At 40.4% G+C, this 23,451-nt stretch overlaps 1 protein-coding gene across 5 annotated transcripts in view; it reads left to right on the forward strand.

Annotated features, from left to right (window-relative positions):
* CPQ (carboxypeptidase Q) overlaps nt 1-23,451 on the forward strand; it is a 460,617-nt gene that overhangs the window by 412,711 nt on the left and 24,455 nt on the right. The window lies entirely within an intron of this gene.

Consider the following 23,451-nt stretch of genomic DNA (forward strand, 5'->3'; position numbering starts at 1 on the left):
TCTAAATGTGTTACATGCATAATCTTACTATTAATCTCATTTAATTGGTGAGGAAACTAAAGATGAGAGAGGTAAGTACCTTAGCCAAGTCACTCAGCTTATAGTAGTGGAGTCAGGATTTGAACACATGGATTAGTAGTCCAGACTACAAAAAGACAGGAAAAATATTTTCCAAGTCCTGATAATAACCTTATTCCATCCCATTGCTCTAACAGAGAGCCTGGAAAGTCAATCCAGAATATTTATTATATGTCTACTTTGTGATTGAATTAGGTCTTTGAATAAAAACAACTCTTCCCTCAGGTTTACGACCTAGAAAGGAAAATAAGATATGAACATATCTCAATAACTAGGCAAAATGTTATAAATAGTAAAACTTACAACTGCTATGGAAATTGAAAAGAGAGTAAGTTCAAAGCTGGTTGGGGAAAACTCAGGAAGGTCTTTTTGGAGGAGGTGGCATTTGATATTTGCCTGAGAAGTTGAGTCCTAATGGGTGAAGATGGCCAAGGGGTGAAGAGAGTGGATGGGATTTAGAGTGTAGCTGTAGGGAGTAGAACAACAACTGCTTATTACCATGCTTTATGCCAAAGGAGTAAAACAAAGGCAAGAGGCTTGGGCAGAGCCTTTCTCCCTACAGGGAAGGGAATAGGGGAATGTAGTCACTAATGGCTCAGAATCCGTTGGTTACTGCCAGGCAGGTATCTATAGAGTCAAGGAAGTACACCCCAGGAAACTTTAAATGGACTTATGCTTTCCTCCCAGAACTCAGTCCATTACCATATTAGTCAGTGCCTTCTATCTGTACCCACATCCCTGGGCAATGAGTTGAGCTTTTTTTTTTTTAATGGTACCTTAACATCCCAAGAGAGAATTGAGCTATCCTGAGGCCTCACATTTGAACACCATAGTTCTAGTCTTGAGAAGGTTGTTGGTACCCTTCTCCCAAACTATGTTGTTGTGCTGCTGCTGCCCAGAAAGCAGCCCAGTGAGTCTGGCTCTTCTACTCTGTGGGTTTCTCAGGACACTGAAAGGACTTTTACTCCATGAGTCTGTTCTCTTTTCTAAGTAGAGAACTACTTTTTGGATGGATTTTCTTAGGGAAAATAGTTAATGATCAAAGGCAACCTGAAGTTGGTAGTGTCCAACTGTGACATGACTACTGGATGAATATGTCAGCCTTAGACTCTCTTCTTTTAATTTATGAGTACATAAAAAATCATTTTGAAATGCCTTGCTATTTATTTGATACCTTGCATATGGAAAATGCTTAATAATTGCATTTGTGATTCAGTATACACATATGCAAATATGTACCTGATTGTAATCCCCATTTTCTACTCCTACTCTGTCAGGAACCAGAAGGTTCAAGGTCCCTATAATTAACACGGTAGCCTCTGTATTAGTCAGGTACTATACACATGGCCTCTGCCCAAATCTAGTTGCTGAGAACAAGTTACATAGCCCTTTCCAGGTGCAAGAAAGCTAGGAAATGTTGCCTTCCTATGTGTCCAGGAGAAAAATGAAACGATTTGGTGAACACATAGCATTGTCTCTATCACAGCCTTTATCCTCTTCATTATTCCAGTTATTCTGAGTATTTTGAAAGTTTCAAAGTCTCCCTGTTCTCCCCTACTCCGACCTCCCCCCCAGATATCAAAGGGGCCTCATAATAGGTTGGCAGAGAGAGCTGGGAATGCACACATATTATAGTCTTCCCAACTTTGTGCTGTCTGCTTCATCTTTGATCATAGCTTTCTGCTGCCACTTCCCATTTAGTTCAGCTCAGAAACATTAATTGAAGTTCTACCATGAGCCAGTCACTGTTCTAGGTCCTGGGGAGTCAATCATGAACAAGATAGTCTCTGCTCTCAAAATGCTCAGTCTAGTAGGGGGCAGACCTACCATGTCATGTCCTAACACCAACTCCAAAAAGTTTTCTCCAGTGCCTTTCTCCCTCTCAAACTGCTTCTAGATCCTTCAAAGAGAAGACATATTCCCTTCTCCATACCAACTCTAGACAACAACTCTCTCCAGAAACCCTACATGTTTCTCCAGGGACACACTGTATTTTCAAAAACCTTCTACAAACATCCCTAGGATTAATTTTGAGAGATAAGTCTAGATAGTATAACCCAGTGCCATACTCCTGCTTATTACTAAGATTCTCTTTAGGTTGTGTCCTGAGGCATGACACAAATTCACTGTGTTCCCCGGCACAAAGCGAGTTCTCATACTATCTGAGTGGCTCTGGCTGTCCTAGGGGTTCACATCACATGCCTATAGAGGAAGTTTGCTCTTAGGTAGCTAGAAGAATTGGCAGTAGTCCCAAGTTCCCCTTCACATGTCCTCCCATAAGGAAAAGGAGGTATTTATGCAAATCAGGTCCCAGAAACAGCCATCGGTATCCCATTATCCCTCAAGGGAGACATGCAAACTAAACCCTACATTAATGTGAGGTTGCATATGTATGTATACAAAATTCAGAGAGAAATTTTGTGGAGGAGACTGCCCTAGGCCTGTTAAATATAAGTTTAATTTAACTAGCAACCAAGTATCTTTTTAACCAAATTTTTAAACACTCAAGATGCCAAATTTCCCAAGATGAATTCTCTGGAAGAAGTCCTAAAACTCCCTCTTTGATCACTTCCTATCAGCCTTGGGTGGGAAAGGTGTTTTGTTTTGGTGGGTTCAACTCCACCCTTGTTTTTGGTTATAGTAAAAGTCTTAAAATATGTTTTTTCTGAGCAAGAAATGCTAAATGCTAAATTCTCACCACTCCTGAAATGTTTTAAGAGCAGCTCTAGTTGTCCTCAGGGAAAAGATCAAAGGAGGAAAAAGCATATTAATGAGCACAATAATTCAAAACCTCTTAAAATGTAGTTCCCAAGTATGGTGAGACTTTCTGGACATATCTCTGAGAAACGGATATTTTGGATCTTACTTAAGATACGTGGGAAACCAATCTCCAGGCAATTCCTCCTTATAATTCCTTTACAAGTTCCCTCCTAGAGAATTCCTAAAGCACCTTACTCAACAGTAATGTAGATTTCCCAGAGTTAGAACATTATGGGAGAACAGAATGAGCTGGTTTACTTGTCTAGTCCTCTGACATTAGCTAGCTATAGACGTACACCACCAGGACACCACCTTATTAATTAGGTGATAAGCTATACAGCAGTAAAATTGCATTGCTCCTTCATAGACAGAGAGAAAACACAAGCATGGGTACTGTTGTAAAGGAGCTTAAAATCTAGATGTGAACACTAGAAGCAGGAATCCCAACTGCAATGTGAACTCCATGAGAGTTTATTCACTGCTGAATCCCTAGTGCCTGAGTAGTACTTGGCATATGGTAGATCCTCAAGAATTATTTGCTGAATGGAGACTGAACAGCATAGAGGAATGTGTCCTCAGGTATTAAAAATGTAAGAGTGGAGGGTGTTCTGTGAGAATAGCAAAGATGTATGAAGACGGTAGAGTTGAGCAGAGCCATGAAGAGTTATAAACTTTGAATAGGTGGAGAAGAGAGGAGTGGGCAGACCAGGCAAGGAGAAGAGAAGAGGCAAGTAGTAGAGGAGGAAATTACCATGGTGCACTGGGCTTAACTTGAGTCAAAGGAATCACAATGTGATGTAATAGAAACCAGGAAGATCAGGCATGGGAGTATGTCACACCATCTGGGTTTGTGTCCTAGCTCTGCCATTTATTCAATAACCTCTTTTAGCCTCATTTAATATCTATAATTTTGGAATAATACTATAGGACATATATTAAATAAAAATCAAGAAGATATGATAGATTAAAAGGTTTTAAACTTAAGCTATTTAAAAGATAGTATTATTATTATTATTATTGATGAAAACAATGTTCTAGGTGGCCTTTTGATTCTTGGTAGTTTTCTTGGAGTGGGAAAATGGTTCATAGAATAGCCCTAGGATGTGTGCCTGGGAAGAATAGGTAAAAAGATGAAATCTAATGACTGCTTCTTGAATAATTTCAAAACAGGACAAGAGAGAAAAATTCTTTTAAGATTCCTAAGTAAGTTTTAGAAGTGACTTTGAAGTTAAATTTGTGTAATTAATTTAAATTATTATGAATTGCATACATTCATTTCACAAAGTTATTATGTAGGAAGTAAAGATCCATTCATTCACCGAGTCAGTGAAGGAATTTGATTAGAACAATACCCAACCACACTTGGATTGTTAGGGAATGTTCGACAAAGCTTTATTGTTAATGATTCTTGGCATGTATAATATTCTTTATCTTCAGAGAACTTGACAAACATTGATTTAAACTTCTTTTCAAATACATTCTCAAATTAAAGTCATTGTTTCTGAGTATAGCCTAAAGCAAAAAGTAAGATTTGCTGGTTGTCAGTTAAAGAAACTATTGAAGAAGCAGAAGTGAAAACTGCTTATCCATAGAGTAGAGATAGTTTCAGAGATGATGGCATTGTCTAAAAACAAATTTGGGCAGTATGTTCTGCCCACAGTTAGATCAGATTTTACAGATGGTTGCAGCAAATACACAGCACTCCATAATTCTCCTATTCTGAGTCCAAAGCAGACATCACTAATCAATCACACATTCTTTCCAGCTGAGTCTTGATTTGGCCACTAATTCTCTTTGCCATATGAGGTTCTGGAAGGCAGTATCAGTGGGTCAGAGTTGGCATAGGCAAAATGAAAACTACTTACTGTCTCTAAAGTAAAGGATGACTCTACAAAGTTTCAAACAAAGAAACTCCCTTATGACTGTTAATGATCTGCAAGTGTGTAAGTGCTTATGATCAAAATATGTAAATACAGGACTTATGTCAAAGTAATATCTCAACCGCTCTTCCCACATACTGCTTTCTTCACTTACTTGGCTCTTCATTATTTACTCATTAGTCTGGTGACTCATTCTCTCTTTCTCTCTGTTTATCAAAAACTCACCTTATGTTGGGTGCTAAAGAGAGAAAAAGAGGTATATAAGACCTACTTCCAGCTCTGGAAGAGCATGCAATGTAGAATAGTTAGGGAGACAAGATCTAGCTATGGGAACCAGTCAAATCATGCTCCTTTTTAAAATGAATGTGATCACTTGAGTTTTTCGTTTGTTTTAGAAACAAAAATGCACTCAAACTGAAAAAAAGTAAAAAGGATATGTTTCCTTCTGGGTTTTCAAAGCCACTTCTGATTTCAAGAAAGCTGCTGGAGGAATTTCTTGTCCATTCTTGTCCATTGGTGGAAGCCAGAAGCTAAGAAGACCTTAGAAACCAAAATACCTAATTACTAAATTATCCCTGTGCAACAGCAGTACTGTTTGGGTTAAGCTGTCCTCTTCCAGAAACATAGAGAGGAAGAGGGAAGAGGTTCTGTGCTGGGAAAACAGGGTGAGGAGCAGAGTGATCTGTGTTCAACAGGAATGTTGCATATGTCACTGTTTCTCTTTGACATGTGACTGAAGGCCAGCTGCCTTGCAGCCTTGGCAATGTGTCCTTTCACTTACCTCTTTTTACTCACAGTTTCAAGGAATCAGATTTTGGCTTTTTTTATTAGGAACATGGTTTTTGGGTCAGAAAGGCCTGAGTTCAGGTATTAGCTGTGTAATTTGAGGCAAGTTCTGAACCTGTCTGAGTCTGTTTCCTCATCTGTAAAATGAGCAGATTAAAAATATTTCCTCAAAAGGGCTGCAGGGGGGATGAGGCTCAATGGTCCCATAAAGTGCCCAACTGTGCCCAGACATGGTGAGGGATGAATCAATGTTACCTATTACTATCACTGGTAATGCTTTTGCTGACTGTGTTAGTTTCCTGTTGCCCCTGTAACAAATCACCACAAACTTAATGGCTTTAAACAACACAAGTTTGTTCTCTTACAGTTCTGGAGGTTACAAGTCAGAAATCAGTTTTGCTGGGCTAAAGTGAAAGTGCTGGCAGGGATGGTTCCTTCTGGAGGATCTGCGGGGAAAACTCATTTTCTTACCTTTCTTGGCTCCTAGTGCCTTGTGGCCCCTTCCTCCCTCTTCAAAGTGCATCACTCTAATCTCTGCTTTCCTCATTACATTGCCTTCTTCTCTGACTCCCTCTAGGTCCCTCTTACAAGGACCTTGTGATTACATTGGATCCACGAGATAATCCAGTATAATCTCCCCATCTCAAGATCCTTAACTTAATCATATCTGCAAAGTTCCCTTTTGTCATCTAAAGTAACATTCTCAGATTCTGGGGACTAGAACTGTGGACATCTTTGGGGGCCATTATTCAACCTACCACATTGACTAATCAGATTATTGAACATCATTCAGGCAATTTGTTCCATATTGCTATGATGCAGAGTGGTGAGTATAAACTCTGAGGACATGAGAGCTTGAGATGCTAACCAAATGAATCATTGAGAAAACTCAAGAGCTATTTCTGTAACATCCATTCTATTTTCACCTCTATCTTATCTCTACTTACTCAGGAAGGAAGATGTAATTCAAATATGTAGAGTAGAAGAGCAGCATGCATCTCAAACACAGTAGACCTGGAGTCACAGTCCAACTCTGGAACTTGATGGTTGGCTGGGTCACCTTGGGAAAATTACATGATTGCCTTGGATTGTATTCCTCCAAAAGCATTCCCTGAGTCAAGGATTTGAGGCAGGTAGTTCATTTGAAAGGTGATCCCAGTGCTGATAGAGAATGAGGAAATGAGTCAGAGAATGGAAGGAAGCTAATAAGCGTCTGTTATGGAGCAGGTTACTCTTGTGGGCCACTGGTGTACTCTGGGATCTGGGAGACAGGATGGAACGTGCCACAGAAGTACTCAACCTAGGGGAAGGAAGCTTTCATCATTGGCCAAGGGCTTGATACGAGGGGTATTATCTCCAGGACTTCCAGCCTGCTCCACTCCCTGAGTGAGTGTTTGCAGTGAGATGTCTACATCTAGTGAGGAATGATGAGTGCCATGGGGCTGTGCATGGAGGCACTGACTGCATCTGCTGGCACGACCTTTCGGAACTTCAGTCCCTCCTCTGAAAATAGGACAGTAGTACTCACTATGTGGAGATTTTGTGAAAATTAGCAATCACGTGTTAAAGCACCTACTGGTATGCCTGGCATATAATAATCACTCAATAACTGGTAGCTCTTAAATAATTATGATATCAAAGGTTTCTCTTTAGTTTCTACGTATGAAATTCATTTGCACTTGGGAAAATCAACGTGTCTGAGCCCCAGTTTTTTATCTCTAAAATCAGGGAACAGGTAACTAAACCATCCATTTTGTATTCCCAGTATTAGTAATCTAATTCTTCATGGTTTGGTTTCTCACGTCCTTTGACACTAGAATTTCCCTCTGACCTCTATGCTTGTGATTGTGAACTGACCTGGGCTGATTTTCTCATGTGTGACCCTTAGGTTCTCTTTGGTAAATCGTGTTAGCTTCTGAAGAAGTTTTGAGGTAAGGGTTTCCTACTTAGCTGACAATTCACTACTAGATTATAATTAACAGAAATCTCAGGCAAATACTGTCCCATATAAAACATCCATTCAGTAAACATTTATTAGCAAGTAAACACAAATATACACAGTTCATGTGACCTGTTCTGTAAACTTGAGTATGTTCCAGCTCTCTAGTTTCAGGTGCTCTGCCCCCTATCCTGCACAAAACATTCACTGAAGGCCATCATGAAGATTCCAAGGACAGGATTCAGTCGCCTTTATGGCTACCATCAGGGATCCAGGATCTCCCAGTGTTCCTGGCTGGGCATAGCACTATTTAGGGCTTTAGCCAAGACCATCGTCCCTGAGGCTAAAGGCTCTAGGCCTAACTGGGTTCTTATGCCCTTGCGGAGCAAGTGTGAGGAATGCCTCTAAAATATTTCTGCTAATCCACATATGAATATAATGAATACTTTCAATTCCACTGAGAGCCCATCTCTAACATTCACTATGCTACATAGCAGACTACTAATTTCATCAATAAAAAACCCTATTTTTGACTTTTAGTATGTTAATTGGCAAAGCATTGCTTGTGGATTGAGATACAGAAAACAGAAACCTGTGGTAGCTAATTGGAAAGACCATCCCTGCATTGTGCTTTGTTGATTAGAATGCAGGCAGCACTTGCTTATAGCTTAACCTAAGTACTGGCTACATAGTATCACGCTGCACATGCTGATGTATTTTCTTTATTGTAATAAAATATTCATAACATAAAACTTACCCTTTTGACCATTTTTACTTGTACTCTTTTGTGTCATTATGTACATTCACATTGTTGTCCATCACTGCCATCCATCTCCAGAAATTTTTCAACCTCCCAAACTAAAACTCTTAAATCTGTACCCATAAAACAATAATGACAATAACTTCCCATTCCCCCTGTACCCAGCAACCACCATTCTACTTTGCGTCTCTATGAATTTGACTACTCTGCTCCCTCATGTAAGTGAAATCATACAGTATTTTTTCTTTTGTGTCTGCCTCATTTTACTTAGTATGTCTTCAAGTTTCATCCATATTGTAGCATATGTCAGAATTTCATTTCTAACTCAGAAAGGCAGTGAGCACAGGAATAAAATGAGTTAACAGAAGGAATACTTTACGAAGGAGATTGAGACTCTAAAACAGAACCAAACAGAAATTTTGGAGTTGAAGAACTCAATAAATGAGGTGAAGAATGCATTAGAAAGCAGTGGAAATAGAACAGATCATATGGAAGAGAGAATTAGCAAGCTCAAAGATAGAATTTCATTTCTTTTTAAGGATGAATAATATTTAATTATATGCATATACTGCTTTTTGTGTATCTGTTTATCCATTAATGGACATTTGAGTTGATGCCACCTTTTGGCTACTGTGCATAATGCTGCTATGAACACTGGTGTACAAATATATGCTAAAATGTTTTAAAGTAAATTACAGACATAACAATCTGCTACTTTTACTAGGAACCTAAGGAACTAAGCAAATAATACAAGCAGAGCTTTGCCTAATCCTTAGTATTATTGTAGTTTAGTAAAGCACTTGTAACTTCTTCACTACCTTAGTACAACTGGAAACATTGGTCTTATGGATCTTCAAAATAAGATTTTGGAAGGAAACAGTTTGAAACTCTTGATTTGGTATTGTAAGACTGATTTTATATTTTATCTCCAAAATAGCTTTTAAAATATCATTCACTCTATAGTTATTTAATTTCCTATACGGTACTTTCATTCTGCCAAAATCACATAAATTTCCATAGGTATGTGGTTACTCTGCTTGGTTTCCAGGATGCAATTGCATAAAACCTTATATTCTGTGATATCAACCTTTTCATCAATGAATGCTGAAATGTGCCCTCATCTTCCTCACCATTGGGATGGTGCAATACTTTATAGATTTATATGTTTGTGTATTTACAGGGCATTCCTGTGAAAAAGCTCCTGCCCAGACTTCTGGATCTTTCCTTGATATGCTGGGAAAGAGGGAGGTTTCCTAAGTGATGAGTTCCTGGGTTCCACCAGTGATAGACCAAAAGGCCTTGGAAAAGTTAGCCTTGGACTTTGATCATACATCCAGTAACACATTTTTTATTAAGCACCTACTCTGTGTCAGGCACTCTGCTAGGTGTTTAGGAGACCTTGGTGAATGAAACAAAGTTCCCTGCTCTCACAGCACTCAGATTCTAGAGCTGTTCCTGATATGGTAGCCACTAGCTCCATGCAGCTATTTAAATTAAAATATAAATTTAAATTAAGTAAAACTAAAAATTAAATTCTCCAGTTGCATTAGCCACATTTGAAGTGCTCAATGGCCATGTGTGGCTGGTGGCCACTATATTGGACAGTGCAAATATAGAACATTTCCATAATCACAGAAAGTTATATTGGATGATGATGTGGGAAAGACAAATAATAAATAAGTGAACTATAGAATGTTAGAAAGTGGTAAGTGCTATTGAAAAGAGAAAAGCAGAGAAGAATAAGGGGAATTAGGAGTGCCAGAGGTGGAGAGAGACAGGTTGTGATAGTAAGCAGAGTGGTCAAGGTAAATAATTCTGAGAAGATGAGACTTAAAAAGACTTAAAGGAGGTGAAGATGTGAGTTAAGCAGATAGCTGAGGGAGGGGCATTCCAGCAGACCAAATGGCCAGAGCAACATGCTAAGACAGGAACATGCTTGACATGCTCCAGGAACGGCATGGAGACCAGTGTGGCTGGCGCTGAGTGAATAAGGGATAGAATGGTAAGAGAGGAGATCAGCGAGTTTCAGGGTCTAGAGCATGTAGGGCTTTGAATACTACTAATGACTTCAGCTTTTACTGTGAGCGAAATGGTGAAACCAGTGTAGGATCTTAAGCAGAATAACATGATCTGTTATGTTTAAATGATATCACGCTGGTGTCTGTATTGAGAGTAGACCAAAAGAGAGACCTGTGAGAAGGCTGTTGCAGTAGTCCAGGTAAGAGATGATGGGAGCTTGGACCAGGGTATGGTAGCAGTGAGGAATGGTCATGTTTTAGATATATTTTGAATGCAGAACCAATATGATTTCCTTAAAGATTGCAAGAGTAAAAGATGATTCCAAAAGACTCCAAGGTTTTTGGTCTAGTCTAAGCAAGTGGAAGAAGGAGTTGACATAAACTGGGATGTGGAAGGCTGTGATTAGAGTAGGTTTGAGAAAGAAGACAGGAGTTCATTTTAGGACATGCAAGTTTGAGATGCCTATTAGATATCCAAGTGGAGATGTCAAGTAGAGAGTATGAAGCTAAGAAAGAGGTGTGGGCTCGAGAAATCATTTGGGAATCATCAGCAATATAGCCATGGGCTGGATGGATCATAAGGGATGAGTATAGAGAAGAGAAGAGGTACAAGGACTGAGCCCTGGCAATTCCAACATTAAGTGGTTGAGGATAAGACAAAAAAAGGAATCAGCAAAGAGGTGAGGAAGAAGACAGTAAGATAGGAAGTTAACCAAAGAGAGTGGAATCCTAGAAGGCAAGTGAATAAAGTATGTTGAGGTGGAAGGAGTGGCCCCTGTGTCACATGCAGCTGGAACATCAAGTAAAATGAGAATTGAGAACTGATCATTGGATTTAGCAAAGTGAGTTATTGGTGACCTTGACAAGAGCAGTTTTAATAGATGGTGAAGAGCACATAAATGGTGATGATATGAGTGTGTTTAAGAGAGAACAGGAGGAAAGAAATTGGAGCTATTGATTATAGATCATGCTTTCATGAAATTTTGCTGCAAAGGGGAAATTTCTTTTTAAATAATCCTTTTTAGGGTATTAGGATAGGCGGTGCACCCCTAATATTTATGAAGTCCAAGACAAAAGAAAAAATGGAGGCCTACAAACAATATTTTCAATATGTAAAATTTATGCATCAAGCTAACAAAGTATTAAATAAAGTATGTTCTTTCCATTACATTGACAAATATACTCTCATAAGAACCTGGAAAAACATATTCATATTTAGAATTCTTGGACTTTGGTGTTCTGTGCCATAACTTGGTAGCACAGGGAAAGGGCCTGTGGCCCACACCCCTTCCCTTCCATACCCCAACTCCATCCCATACTGTGAGGGGCTTTGTGTGCTTGGGTGGGGACACCCCAGCCTGCACGTCCAAGCTCTGTCCACACTCCCACAAGTTACCATCCCTTGAATATCACTAGGAGTGTGTTAATTGGCAGCATGGTCTACCTAACGGGAGATGGACCCAGAGAAGAGGACCATGACACCCTGTCAAGGGATAAGAACCATGTGGACAGTGAACTCTGGGGTGCGGGGTACCCAAAGGATGGTCTAGAAAGCAGGAAGCATCAGCTCTGGGTAAGCACTTCTTGGCCCAACAGACTTCTCAGCCCATAGGGAGATGTGTGGCTGGAGAAGGACCAGAATATGACCTTTTAAGGCACAGAGCCAAAGCCAGGGGGCCTCTCACTGGCTCCCTGAGCTGGTGGGGAAATGGAGTAGAGAAAAAGATTTTTAAGATAGAGAAATAACATGTTTATTTGCTCATAAGAACAACCCAGTAGAGAGGGGAAAATAGATGATGTGGAAGAGAAAAGAACAACTAAAGTAATTCTCTGAGTAAATAAAAGGGAAGAGAATCTAATCACATGTGTGGAAATTGGCTTTGGATATAAGCTTGAATAGTTCTTCTATGGTAATAGGCAGGAAGGCAGAGTAGGTGGGTGCTGATGCTGCTGAGGAAGTAGATGTGGTGGTGGGAGGGTGTGGAAGTTCTCAACTCATTAATCAGCACTCATTTCTAGAAGATCCCTGATTAGGAATGCCTTGCCTGAGTGCTGTTTCAGGTCAAAGTTGACCTTTTATTGTTAATTTAATTTCTATTTAAGGACCCCCTAATGATTCACTGTTTTTTTAGTATATTAAATACTTATATCCTACACTGAACAGCTCTTTCACTTGCATCATTTCTCCATGAGGAAATCGAGACACAGAGAGGCAGTAGTTTGTCAAGAGATACACAATCAGTAAGCTGTAGAAACACCTCTGCTGCCATTTCCTTCTGACTCACGATACACCACAAAGCTTCCACTGGCCTTTTGAATATATTTCTTGATATAGGAGTCTGGGAGTCCCTAACTAAGAATTTTGATTTTTAAAGTCTTAAAGGAATTAGTCCAATAAAATAAATAAATAAATAAATAAATAAAAGAACTAGAAAGACGAATGAGAAGAAAACAACTCCTTTCTTCTCATAAATTTTCTTTTAAGTGTCAAAACATGTGACTTGTTTTCAGGTGCTAAAACCTGTAACATTCTGTGCCCTTTGTCTAATGCAATCATTTTCTGAATAGTCAAGTGATTTCAGCAACTACTTTTGTGCACCCAGTTCCTCCTCCAATTGGAAGGAAGGTTATAGGGAGGGCACTGAAGTAAGGCTCCTCATCTGTTTGTAAAATGAGAATAAAAACCACTTCGGTTTTACTCATAGAGACTTGATTAAGATCAGCTTCATTAAGACAAAACATACCCTGAAGCATTTGCAACTTCATAGAATAAAAGGAGTTAAATAGAACCAATAACATCGTATTTAAAACAGTACTTTGTAACCAAAGCTCAGGTCAACTTCCAGTTCACCTAGGGAGAGAGGGAAACTTCTAAGTGGGGACATCACCACATTTTCTCAAGGACTTCAGCTTTTGGCTCAGTCTCCCTCCCACAGGTCTTCTGCCATCATCCTTAGTCACTCCAACTTCCAGTGCTGAATGTCGTCACCATTCAACCATCTATCAGCATAACCCTGGAACTCATCATCATCCAGAACTGCTCTCCTCCAAACATCTTGAGCCATAAAACCACCTTCACTGATCAACACTGCCTTATACTTAACAAATTTCTTATGCCTCCTGAACCTGCTCTTCTTCCTGACTTCCAGACCCTTGACTCTTCCATAATCTCCATTGACCCTGCCTGATCTCATCCCCATCTATAGCAATGACCCATTTCAAGTGTGTTCTCAACCCATTTCAAGTGTGTTCTCAACAGCCACCATATGCTTTCATTCTCCATGCCTTGCCAGTCCCCAGCCTGGGCAATTATTTCCACTATCAATCCATGCTATATAACTCTCAGAATTTTTCCATTCATCTCAAGAAAATCCCATTTTGAATTCTCTATAGCATCCCGTTCTGAACTGTTTTCATGCTCCTCAATCCCCAGCCCTATGTCTCTGTCACTTTCACTGAAGGTCTCTCCTCTCACTGTATTGAGACATTAGAGGACATCCATCATGAGCTCTCATGACTTTCTTCTCCCCCATCCTTCACAGTTTCACTCAGTCCTCTATCTTCTCTCCTGGCAGAGAGGTAGCAAGTTCCCCCTCCTTTCTAAAGGTGAATCATCCTATCTACCAGAACCTTGCTCTATGAATGAACTCCTCTCTTCAATATCTCTTCCTCAGTGATTCTGCCCTTTGGCCTAGAAACAAACAAAAACTCCCTAGGCTTTTTAATCCCTTTAGATTATTTTTCTATTTATCTTCTCCTTGGTGAATCTTGTGGCATATGTTGTCAGTGCTTTCTGCTCTTACCCGCCTCGCCCCACCGCCCCCACTGTTGTGACCTCAGCCTACCTTTCTGGCCTTCCCTCCCATGCCTGACATTGCCCTTCCTGAGACCCACAGTACACTTGCCCAACTTCTGACCTTCTATCTTCCTGTTTCATCCCCTGGATTGCCTTTCCCCCAGCCATTCTTTGAGGCTTACTCTCTTTGCAGCCTGCTCACGGCAGCATTTCCATGAAGCCGTGCTGTCCTTTACCCAACTCCTATTTTTTTCATTTTTTACTGAGATATAATTGACATACAGTAAAATGCACCTAGTTTGATGTTTTGATAATCATGTACACCTGTGTAACAACCATCCAAATCAAGACATAACATTTCTATCACCTCAGACACTTTCTTCATTCTCCTTTCCAGTCAACTCCAGTCTCATCCCCATCTCCAGAGACAACCACTATTCTGATTTTTATCTTCAGAGATTAGTTTTGCCTGTGTTTGAACTTCATATAAATGGAATAACACACAGAGTACTGTGTCATATTGTTTTTAGCACTACATCCTGTTTTTGAGATTTATCTATGTTGTTGCATTTATCAGTAGTTCATTCTTTTTGATTGCTGAGTACTTTCCATTGTGTGAATATACCACAATTTTTTTAATCCATTTTCTTGTTAAATATACAGTTAGCTTTTTTTCAGTTTTTGGCATTTGTGCATAAAGCTACTGTGTACATTCTTATACAAGTTTTTGTGGGTATATGTTTTATTTTTTTTTCTTTGGAAAATATCTAGGAATGGAATTGCTGTGACATAGGGTAGAGGTATGCTTAACTTTGTAAGAAACTGCCAAACTGTTTTTCAAAGTGGTTTTACCATTTTTCATTCTTTATATTCCCACCAGTAATGTATGGGAGTTCCAGTTGCTCCACGTTTATCTCCTACTTTTGCGTCCTCATTCATGCTTTTCTTTGACATGTTGCCCTGCATTATTAGAGCATCTTATCTCCCTCTTCACTTGAGCTTCTTAAGGACTGCAATTGTGCCTCAGTCATCTTTGCACACTCACAGTCTAGGCTTCCTTAGAGTTGGCCCTCCCTAAATCTGTGCAAAACAGGATAAAATGGAACCCAGTGAAGGAGCCAGGGGCTCTTGGAATTCTGTGCAGACAGCTGAGTGGCCCAAGGAAATCAATATGCTCTGACTCTCCCAGCGGTATATTACAATATTGCAGCTTGAATGCAGGGCTCCTGTGGCCATTTGTTACGGTCTTCTGGAAAGGCTTTTTATCAGATTCATAACAGCAAGTGATACAAATTATTGGGTTCCTTTACCAACATAAAAAAATAGCTATTTTCAGCCTTTTGAAGCTGGGTAAATGAGCCATTGATCTTACCTGTAGAACACTGCAGCATATTTTTGTCCTGTCTTAACTCCCAATATTCTATGATGGGAGCCCGCCTCTGCAGCCAAGCTAGTCTAATCGTTATTCCCAGGGCATGCCCTGTTCATATCCTCCTCCATGCCTTTTCCCATAGTATGGGAAAAATTCTTACTTGGAATGCTCACCCCTTTTCACTCCTAGAAGCTAAATCTTCAAGGCCTGGCACAAATGCCAATATCTCTATGAAGCTTTCCACAGCTACTTCATCCTTCAGTATTATTATTATAACCTTCCCAGGATAGAGTGATGCCCCCTCATCCTAGCTTCTAGGGCTTCTAGATTAATAAGGGCATCCCAGGGCAGAAGAGAGCTTCCTAAATGACAAATGTATCCCAGATGTCTGTGGCCACGTCCCAGAGGGCCAGCTGCTATACAGAGCCTCTCTTTTGACATCCCTTGCTCAAAATTAGCCACTCCACTTCTAACCAGTACTGTCTGCCTCCTGCCATCATCTTGAAGCAATAAATTCCTTCAGACCATCTTTCATTACTCACTAGTCAGTCGAGAGCTTGAGTTCATTCAAGAGCACATGTTAAAGCATTCAGTCCTCTGGGTGTGTGGGAAGGCACTGAGTAATATGGCTCTGCCTCATGCCATACACAGGCTGCTCATTTTCCAAGGGAGACTTAGAAACAGTCAGCTTAAATTTGGCAAATATCTTGAACAAGACAAGAGAGTGGGCCTAGCAACCTGCAGGTTTTCTTTGCTCTGTTCTCTCTCTGTCTCTCAAAACAAACCAGCACCTCATCTGTTCCCTCATACACTCCGGGCAGTTATCCCAGATGTCTTCCTGAAAGACAGCCTGGAAAGCAGAGTCTTCTCTTTTAATTCCTGTTGTCTACATTGGACTCCAGAAAAATCCTTCATCTTTAACAGTGGAAAATGAGAGCTGGAGTACCTAAGAATATTACCTTCCTATACTTCCTTATTTTTCCCTTTTTGGATCATCTCTTCACCTGGTTATGGTACTCCACTTTCTCCTTATCTCTACAAGTCTCTACAAGATACGTTTATTCATTCAAAAATATTTAACATTTTTTTTTTAATTTTTAAGTTTTTCTAGCTGGACACTATGGTAGGAGTTAGATATCCAACAATAGCCAAGACAGAAATGGAGCCCACATCTGGCACTTGTATTTACCAGGAGATATAGATACACAAAGAGAAAACTACAGAACAGTGTCCTAACTGCCATCTTATTAAAAGTACATATGGCTGTAGGGACACATGAAAGGAGCACTGAGTCCAGCTCAATAGATCTGTGAAGGCTTCAAAGAAGAGGTAACATTTAAGCTAACAAGTTACCCAGAAATCAGTTAAAACACATGGGTTGGGGGGATGCTTCACATAAGGGACATATGGGAGAACACCCAGAAACTGTCAGAGCATGGCACAATAAGGAACTGAAAGAAGTTTGGTGTGTTTGGAAAGCAGAATGCAAGAGACAGTGATGAAAAATAAGACTGAAAAGATAAGCAAGGGCATTATCGTAACAGGCCTTTCACGTAAGTTCTAATAGGGAGTAGGGACTTCTCATAGCAAAAGGGAGCCATTCAAAAGCTTAAGTAGGGGAGTGAGAGAAGCCCTTTTGTGTTTGGAAAGGTCACTCTGGCAGTAGCTTTAATAGCATGGAGTGGAGAGGCAAAACCAGAACAGGCGGGAAGACCAGACAAGGGATGATGATGACCTCAATAAGAGGAGAGGAGGGTGGGTAGAGAAGATGGAGGGGCTGGCAGTGTCATGGCCTGGTGATAAGATGTGACACTTGAGGGAGAGGAAAGAGTAAAGGATGAGGCAAATTTCAGGCTTGGATAACACTGGTGCATTCACAGAAACAAGAAACACAAGAGCTTCAGGTTAGGGGACAGAGACAAGACATCCTTTAGGTAGTCTGACATATGTTGAACCTCAGGAGAGGACTGGGATAGTGGGGTGTAAGTCATCAGTACTCGATGGTCATGCTGCCACACCTGCAGATTAGACAGCCTAGGAGGAGAGGAGGGCTGAAGACACTCAGAAATGGGCAGGTGAAGAGAAACTATAGAGAAGACTGAAAAGGGGCAGCCAGGGGGTGAAGCAAACTGGGAGAGGGGATGACCCTGACAGCAGCCAAAGGAAGAGGCTTTCAAGAAGCACAAATGGGGCCAATGTCCCAGAAAGACACCCTTTACCCATTGGATTTAACAACCAGAAAGGTGAGGTTGGCAAGTGCAATTTCAGGGAATAGTGGGGATGAAGTAGATTGAAAAGTGAGTGGGAAATGAGGAAATCAAGATGGCAAGAAAGGAAACTTCTCAAGAGGTTTGGCTATAAGGGAGGAGCTAGAGTAGTAGCTAGAGAGGGTATGGGGTAGAAGAATGGTTTTTTGGGTTTTTTTAAGATGAGAGAAATATAAACAAGACTTTATGTGTTTAGAGTGAGGTAAGAAGATGAATGAATGAAATCTGTAGTGAGAAGCAATTGTAGGATATCAAGCAAATAACAAATGAGAGCGTATAGGCACTATGTTCACTTGAGAATGGCAAAATTCTCTGATGGTGGGCTGAATCCCCACTTTTCGAAAGAGTTAGAAAATCCACTTCCAAGTGGTAGAAGTAACAGAGTGGACAAGTCCTGGAGCAAATGCCTGCGCTCCATTCCAGATGAGGGTGGCTTTGGGCAAGGTAGCTGATCTCTCTACCTGAAGTGGAGATAATCAGACCCACCTCTATGTTCCCATGCAGTTCAGTGAGAGAAGATATATACAGTGCTTAGAACAGTGCCACGCAGTAGGCAAGTGGTCAACAAATGTTAGCTCTAATCATCTACTGGAGCCTAAAGTTCCAGGAAAAGAGCTTATCTAGTGCCTTCTCACCCAGGCTGCTAAAGATGCCGAAAAACACATCCTTGTGCCATCGTTTCCTAAGTTATTGAAAATCAGGTCTGTCGTCAAAAGCTAGGCCCATTCTGTCTATAGAAACTCTTAATGTTTGCATAGCTTGGCTCCAGTGTGGGCAGCAGAAGCGTCCATCATGAGGGCAGTGTGTGCATAACCAAGAAATCTCTTTTAGGTTCCTACACATTTTCTATTCAAAGCCTTTCCTCTGCTTTTCAAATGAGATTTCCCTGTTGAGGAGGTGTGCCAAATGCTGGGGATTTCATAATACTCCCAACCCCAGGCACCAGATTTGTGTAATTGCTGTGGTGGAGATTTGAATTGTCTTTTGAGGAGGCCCCATGCTGGTTGTCTGTCACATCGTCTGCATGTTGGTGGAGCTGAAATTATAGGAGATGAGGAATGTGAGAGTATGTTCCGAAGTAGCTGGCTCACGGTTGGTGATCCATAAGTGCTGGTTTCCTTTCTGGAAGGTACTGAGACTGTGTTCTCGGAAGGCAGCATGGCAAGGTAGAAGCCAGATGGGATTCACCCTCAAATTTTGGCTGTAGGGTTGAGCAGCACTATGAACTTGGGCTATTTACAAATCTTCTTGAGCCCTTTTTCCTCATCTGTGAATGAAATCTGATAATACTCCCATACCTGTGTGTCTTAGGGACTAAATGAGACAACACACGTGGAAGTACCTGGCACACAATAGTATTCAGTGTTTTTTTCTTCCCCCTTCTCTCTGTCCCTGTTTTGATTACTAGGTAACCATGTTTACTCCAACAGATCTGATGTATTCACATCTACTCAATGTGTCAAGTATTTAGTTACACCTCCTCCTAGTGCATTAAATTCACTATTACCTAAACTCTCCACTGTCTCGTTAGACACCAACAGATCTTTGTGTGGCTGCGATAGAGATGTTATTGCAGTTATCACTATTGAAATGATCCACTCCTTCATTCTTCAGTGAAATGTACGCAGGCATTTTCTTTCCCCTGGGTGAACATTTTGCGGTCTTCTTTAAAAATAATGCCCTCATCTTGTTTCCTCTCTCTGAACTGCCTCTTCTCCTCCCTCCCAGCCTCCTAAACCCCATCTTGTTTCCCTGTATTGTTTGCTTAATGGACACTTTAATGAGTTGTAGCACTTCCATTTTGAAATGCGTAGAGCACAAGACAGAAATTGGATTTCTCTTCCTGGACAGTTTCCATTACCCCTCCTCGTTTACAGCTTTCTTCCTTGTTTTCCATTCTGCAACACAACTGAAATTTGCTGAACCAGAAAGGGGAGGAAGAAGGTGTGAAAGGAGAGGCAATCTGCCTTCTCATTGTTTCAGGAAGAGCTTATTAGCGACCTGCTCACTAGAAGAGACCAAGTGCTCAAAAGATACTCCAGGTGCCTATTCTGTTTCCACAAAAGCCTAAGGCCCTGAGTATACAGTGCATGACAGAATCTAATTACCAAGATAATTATTGTTACCTGCACTGCCCAACTGTTGTGTTTTGTAATCAAAAGCTATATTGGCAAGTGCGAGTCTGAGGCTGCTGAAAACTCAGGGAAGCTATTGAAGGCTTATCAATCTGAAGCAATTTTATTCTAGCTAGTTGGCCTGTGTTGCTCAGATTTTATGTTAGCAGAATGTTTGGAGATCTGGAGACTATACCAGAGGCACTTCAGCCAATGCATCGACATTAGTCACCCTTAAGAATATTCTCAGCTGACTCAGGGACTCCTGTTTCTGAAACTGGACTTCAGAGCAATTTCAAAAAGCTATGTGCCATTTTTGAATTTGTTTTCTTTAAGTGGTTGATCAGCACCTGACTTTGACAGCCTTCATTTGGCATTCAATGAGGAGAAATTGATTTTTCTCTAGGCATGGAAAGGCTGTATATATCTGGTGAGTACAGTGGATATAGGTATGTATTCATACCACTTGCCACCTGCTTCACAGTCATTCTGGCACAGAGCTACAAATTGGCTTTCTCTTCCCTATTGCAACCAGCTCTAGCTAATTTATGTCTTTACCTGTCTGCCATAGCACACTAAGGAAATGGAGTTTCCAGTTTAAAAATCAAGTTTACTAAAAATGAAGAAACATGGTAATAATTGGTTTTTAAAATGCTTGAAGAAATTCCAAGTAGAAAACAAAGAACAAGTTTCAAAAGAGGAAGAGAAATTAGGTAATGAACACAGGACATTTAAAAAGAGTAAAATAACAAAGAAAAGTGGGTGAGGTTGAGAGGAGATAAATTGGAAGGGGAGAAAGGGTCAAGGAAGAAGCAGAATGGAAGAAAGGAGACAGGGAAAGAAATGATAGGGTCTTGAGTAATGGACTCAATGAAGGATGTAGAAAAAGTGAAGGCCAAAGTGAGAAGTAAGGAGAAAAAAGTCAGAGACATCCAGGTCTCGAGAATTGCAGGTAACTGGACTCCTGGGAGGCCGTGGAGAGGGCTAGATCTATCTGTCCCTGAGGAAGGTAGGTGTCAGAATTTCTAAGGACAGACTGACGGTCAAGGAGACAGTCCCCTGCATATGCTAATTCAGACTCTGAAATCAGAGCCAGCCAGACTCATTACTGAGTTTGGCCAGCCTATAATGGCAACAGGATTCACTGATGCATATTTAAACTGAATTTTCTAACCAAGTTCTTAAATAAACAGTTACCAGATGTAACTGAAAATTAGAATAAGGCATTCAGTGGTCACTGTTTCTATAGGAAAAGTCTGAAAATCCTTCACATTGCTTTTTCCAAAGTTTTTAGTCATTTGTGGTTTTTAAGCCTGGCTACTGTGTTAACAACTATTCCATTGCTGGCCTGTGTGGATCCTTCTAGTATGCATGTGGATCCTTCTAGTATTTACTTTTAACATTCTGCAGGGCAGGGAGAGTGGCTGACACCTGTGGTGTAAGCACAGCCCCTTGGCAGGAACATGAACTCTATCAGTAACAAAGGAAGCTTTGAGGGACTTGGATTCAAATGGGACCACCAGAAGCTTCTTTCCCCAAAGCTGGGAAACCAAAGCAAGTCTTCTCAGCCAGCCCAAATTTGCAAAACCAGAGTTGTCAGGGGAACGTAGAAATGGCAGGAGGCCTAAGAGAAATCTCAGAAAGGTGTCATTTGGCCTATGGCCTCAGATCCAGAGTCTGGAAACTTGGCACCACCTCCTGGGCTTACTGTGGACCCTGTGCGGGCAACTGGATGCTCTGTTGAGTCTAGGAATTGATGATCACCAGTAGCTTGTGGATAGTTCTACATGTTGAGCAGATGCCTTCTGTTATAGTTGCAGCTAAAAGCCCTCTCTGTTTACATGTTTTTTAGGTTAAGTCATAGATTACATGATTTTCACCAATGGGTGGGAAATATGGCAGTAATATTCCAGACTGATTTATATTTGTCAATGGGCTGTTCTTTCATATATATACTTTGATGTTTTAATATAGTTAGGTTTGGTTCTCTACAAAATCTTGAGGCCCTATCACACTTAAGTGTTGCTAAGAAGCTGGACAGCCTTCCTGTTTTTGTCCTCAGTCTCTGTTCCAGATGAGGATCATTACCGCCAGGCATGCACTGTTATGGTTAGTGATCAATTCATTCAACATATGTTATTCAGCAATCAGAGTGACCAGCTTGTCCTGGTTTGCCTGAGACTTCTGATTTTAGCACTGAAAGTCCTGTACACCAGGAAACCCCTCAGTCCCAGGCAAACTAGGACACTTGGTCACCCTATTATCTACCACATTCTGATGGAGATAGAAGAGACCCTAGAAATCACAGTGATTCCTACCTACTCATTTTAAAGTGCTAGTTAGAATCAAGGAGTTCTCTTTGTCAATTTATTTTCCTTCTGGTTCACGTATTCCCTGGATTGGAGGAGATAAATACTATGATGGAAGATGTAATCGTCAAACTTCATTAAAGAATAAAATTAAACAAAAGGTACTACAGTGTGCCAGTAAAAGTTTTATAATCCAGATTGGGATTTGAAAATTAGACATTCAAAAATATAAAGTGAATCAAAAATCATTATTCTGTATTTGGATACTATTTGATATATCAAAGAGATCATTTATTAAATGGTATCATTTCAGGAAGTTTAAAGAATGAAATACAGTGGACATTCCACTATCCTATCTAGTAACACCTTTTTTTCTGGAAAATGTTCACAATAATGTGAAGAGAGAGAATACCAGCCTGGAAGCCCACAGATGGTGGTTCTAGTCCTGGTGCAGTCACTAACAGACCATGGACTCCAGACAAGTCATTCAATCTCCCCAGGTCCTAGCATTTCCTCATCTGAAAATGAAAGTGTAGGTAAGACGTTCCCATGAAACAGCTAGCAGTGAAGAAATATTGGAAGTCAGGAAGCTCATGCTGGAGTCTTCACACTTCATTTAAAACCATGTGGCCTTGGACAAATGAGTTAGCCTCTTAGTTTCCTCATATATAAAACAGAAAGTCACTAACAGCCTATGTAGCAGGGTTCTTCTGAAGATCAAGTCATAATGTAGGAAGCAGGTACAAATGTCACATTCTGCTGTCATGTAGTGGCCCTTATAACTTAAGGTAGCATTTAACATGGGCCATGATTTAGTACAAGTGTTGGTAAACTATGGCCTATGGGCCAAATCTAGTCTATCCTCTGTTTTGTGTCAAAAAAAAATGTGTGTGTGTGTGTGTGTGTATACACACACACACACATTTATTTATTTTTGTTTATAGAGTCATCGTAATCAGCCATGCTCATTCATTTACATTTACACACTATCTATGATTGCTTTCATGCTACAACAGCAGAGTAGAATAGCTGTGTTGCAACAGAGACTGTATGGCCTGCCAAATCTAAAATATTTAGTCTCTAGCCCTTTACTTCGCTGACCCTGATCTAGCAGAAAAGTTACAAGATTGGTGTTCCAACGTCCAGGACTCTCTTATGTTCTGTGTCACTGTATGATCTGAGGCAAAGGATTTGCTCTCTCTGGTTCTCTGGTTCTCATACTCTGAGAAGAGCGGAATACAAATCTAGCCCCTTCTTTCTTCACAGAAATGTAAAGATAGATAAGAAAACAAAAGCATTCATCTTTTCTGAAGGAAAGATGATTTAAATTCAAAGTAGTATTCATAAGGTGGACGCTGTCAGATGATTTAGA

This window comes from Equus asinus, chromosome 12 (assembly GCF_041296235.1).
Source record: "Equus asinus isolate D_3611 breed Donkey chromosome 12, EquAss-T2T_v2, whole genome shotgun sequence".
In the NCBI taxonomy this organism is placed as follows: Eukaryota; Metazoa; Chordata; class Mammalia; order Perissodactyla; family Equidae; genus Equus; species Equus asinus.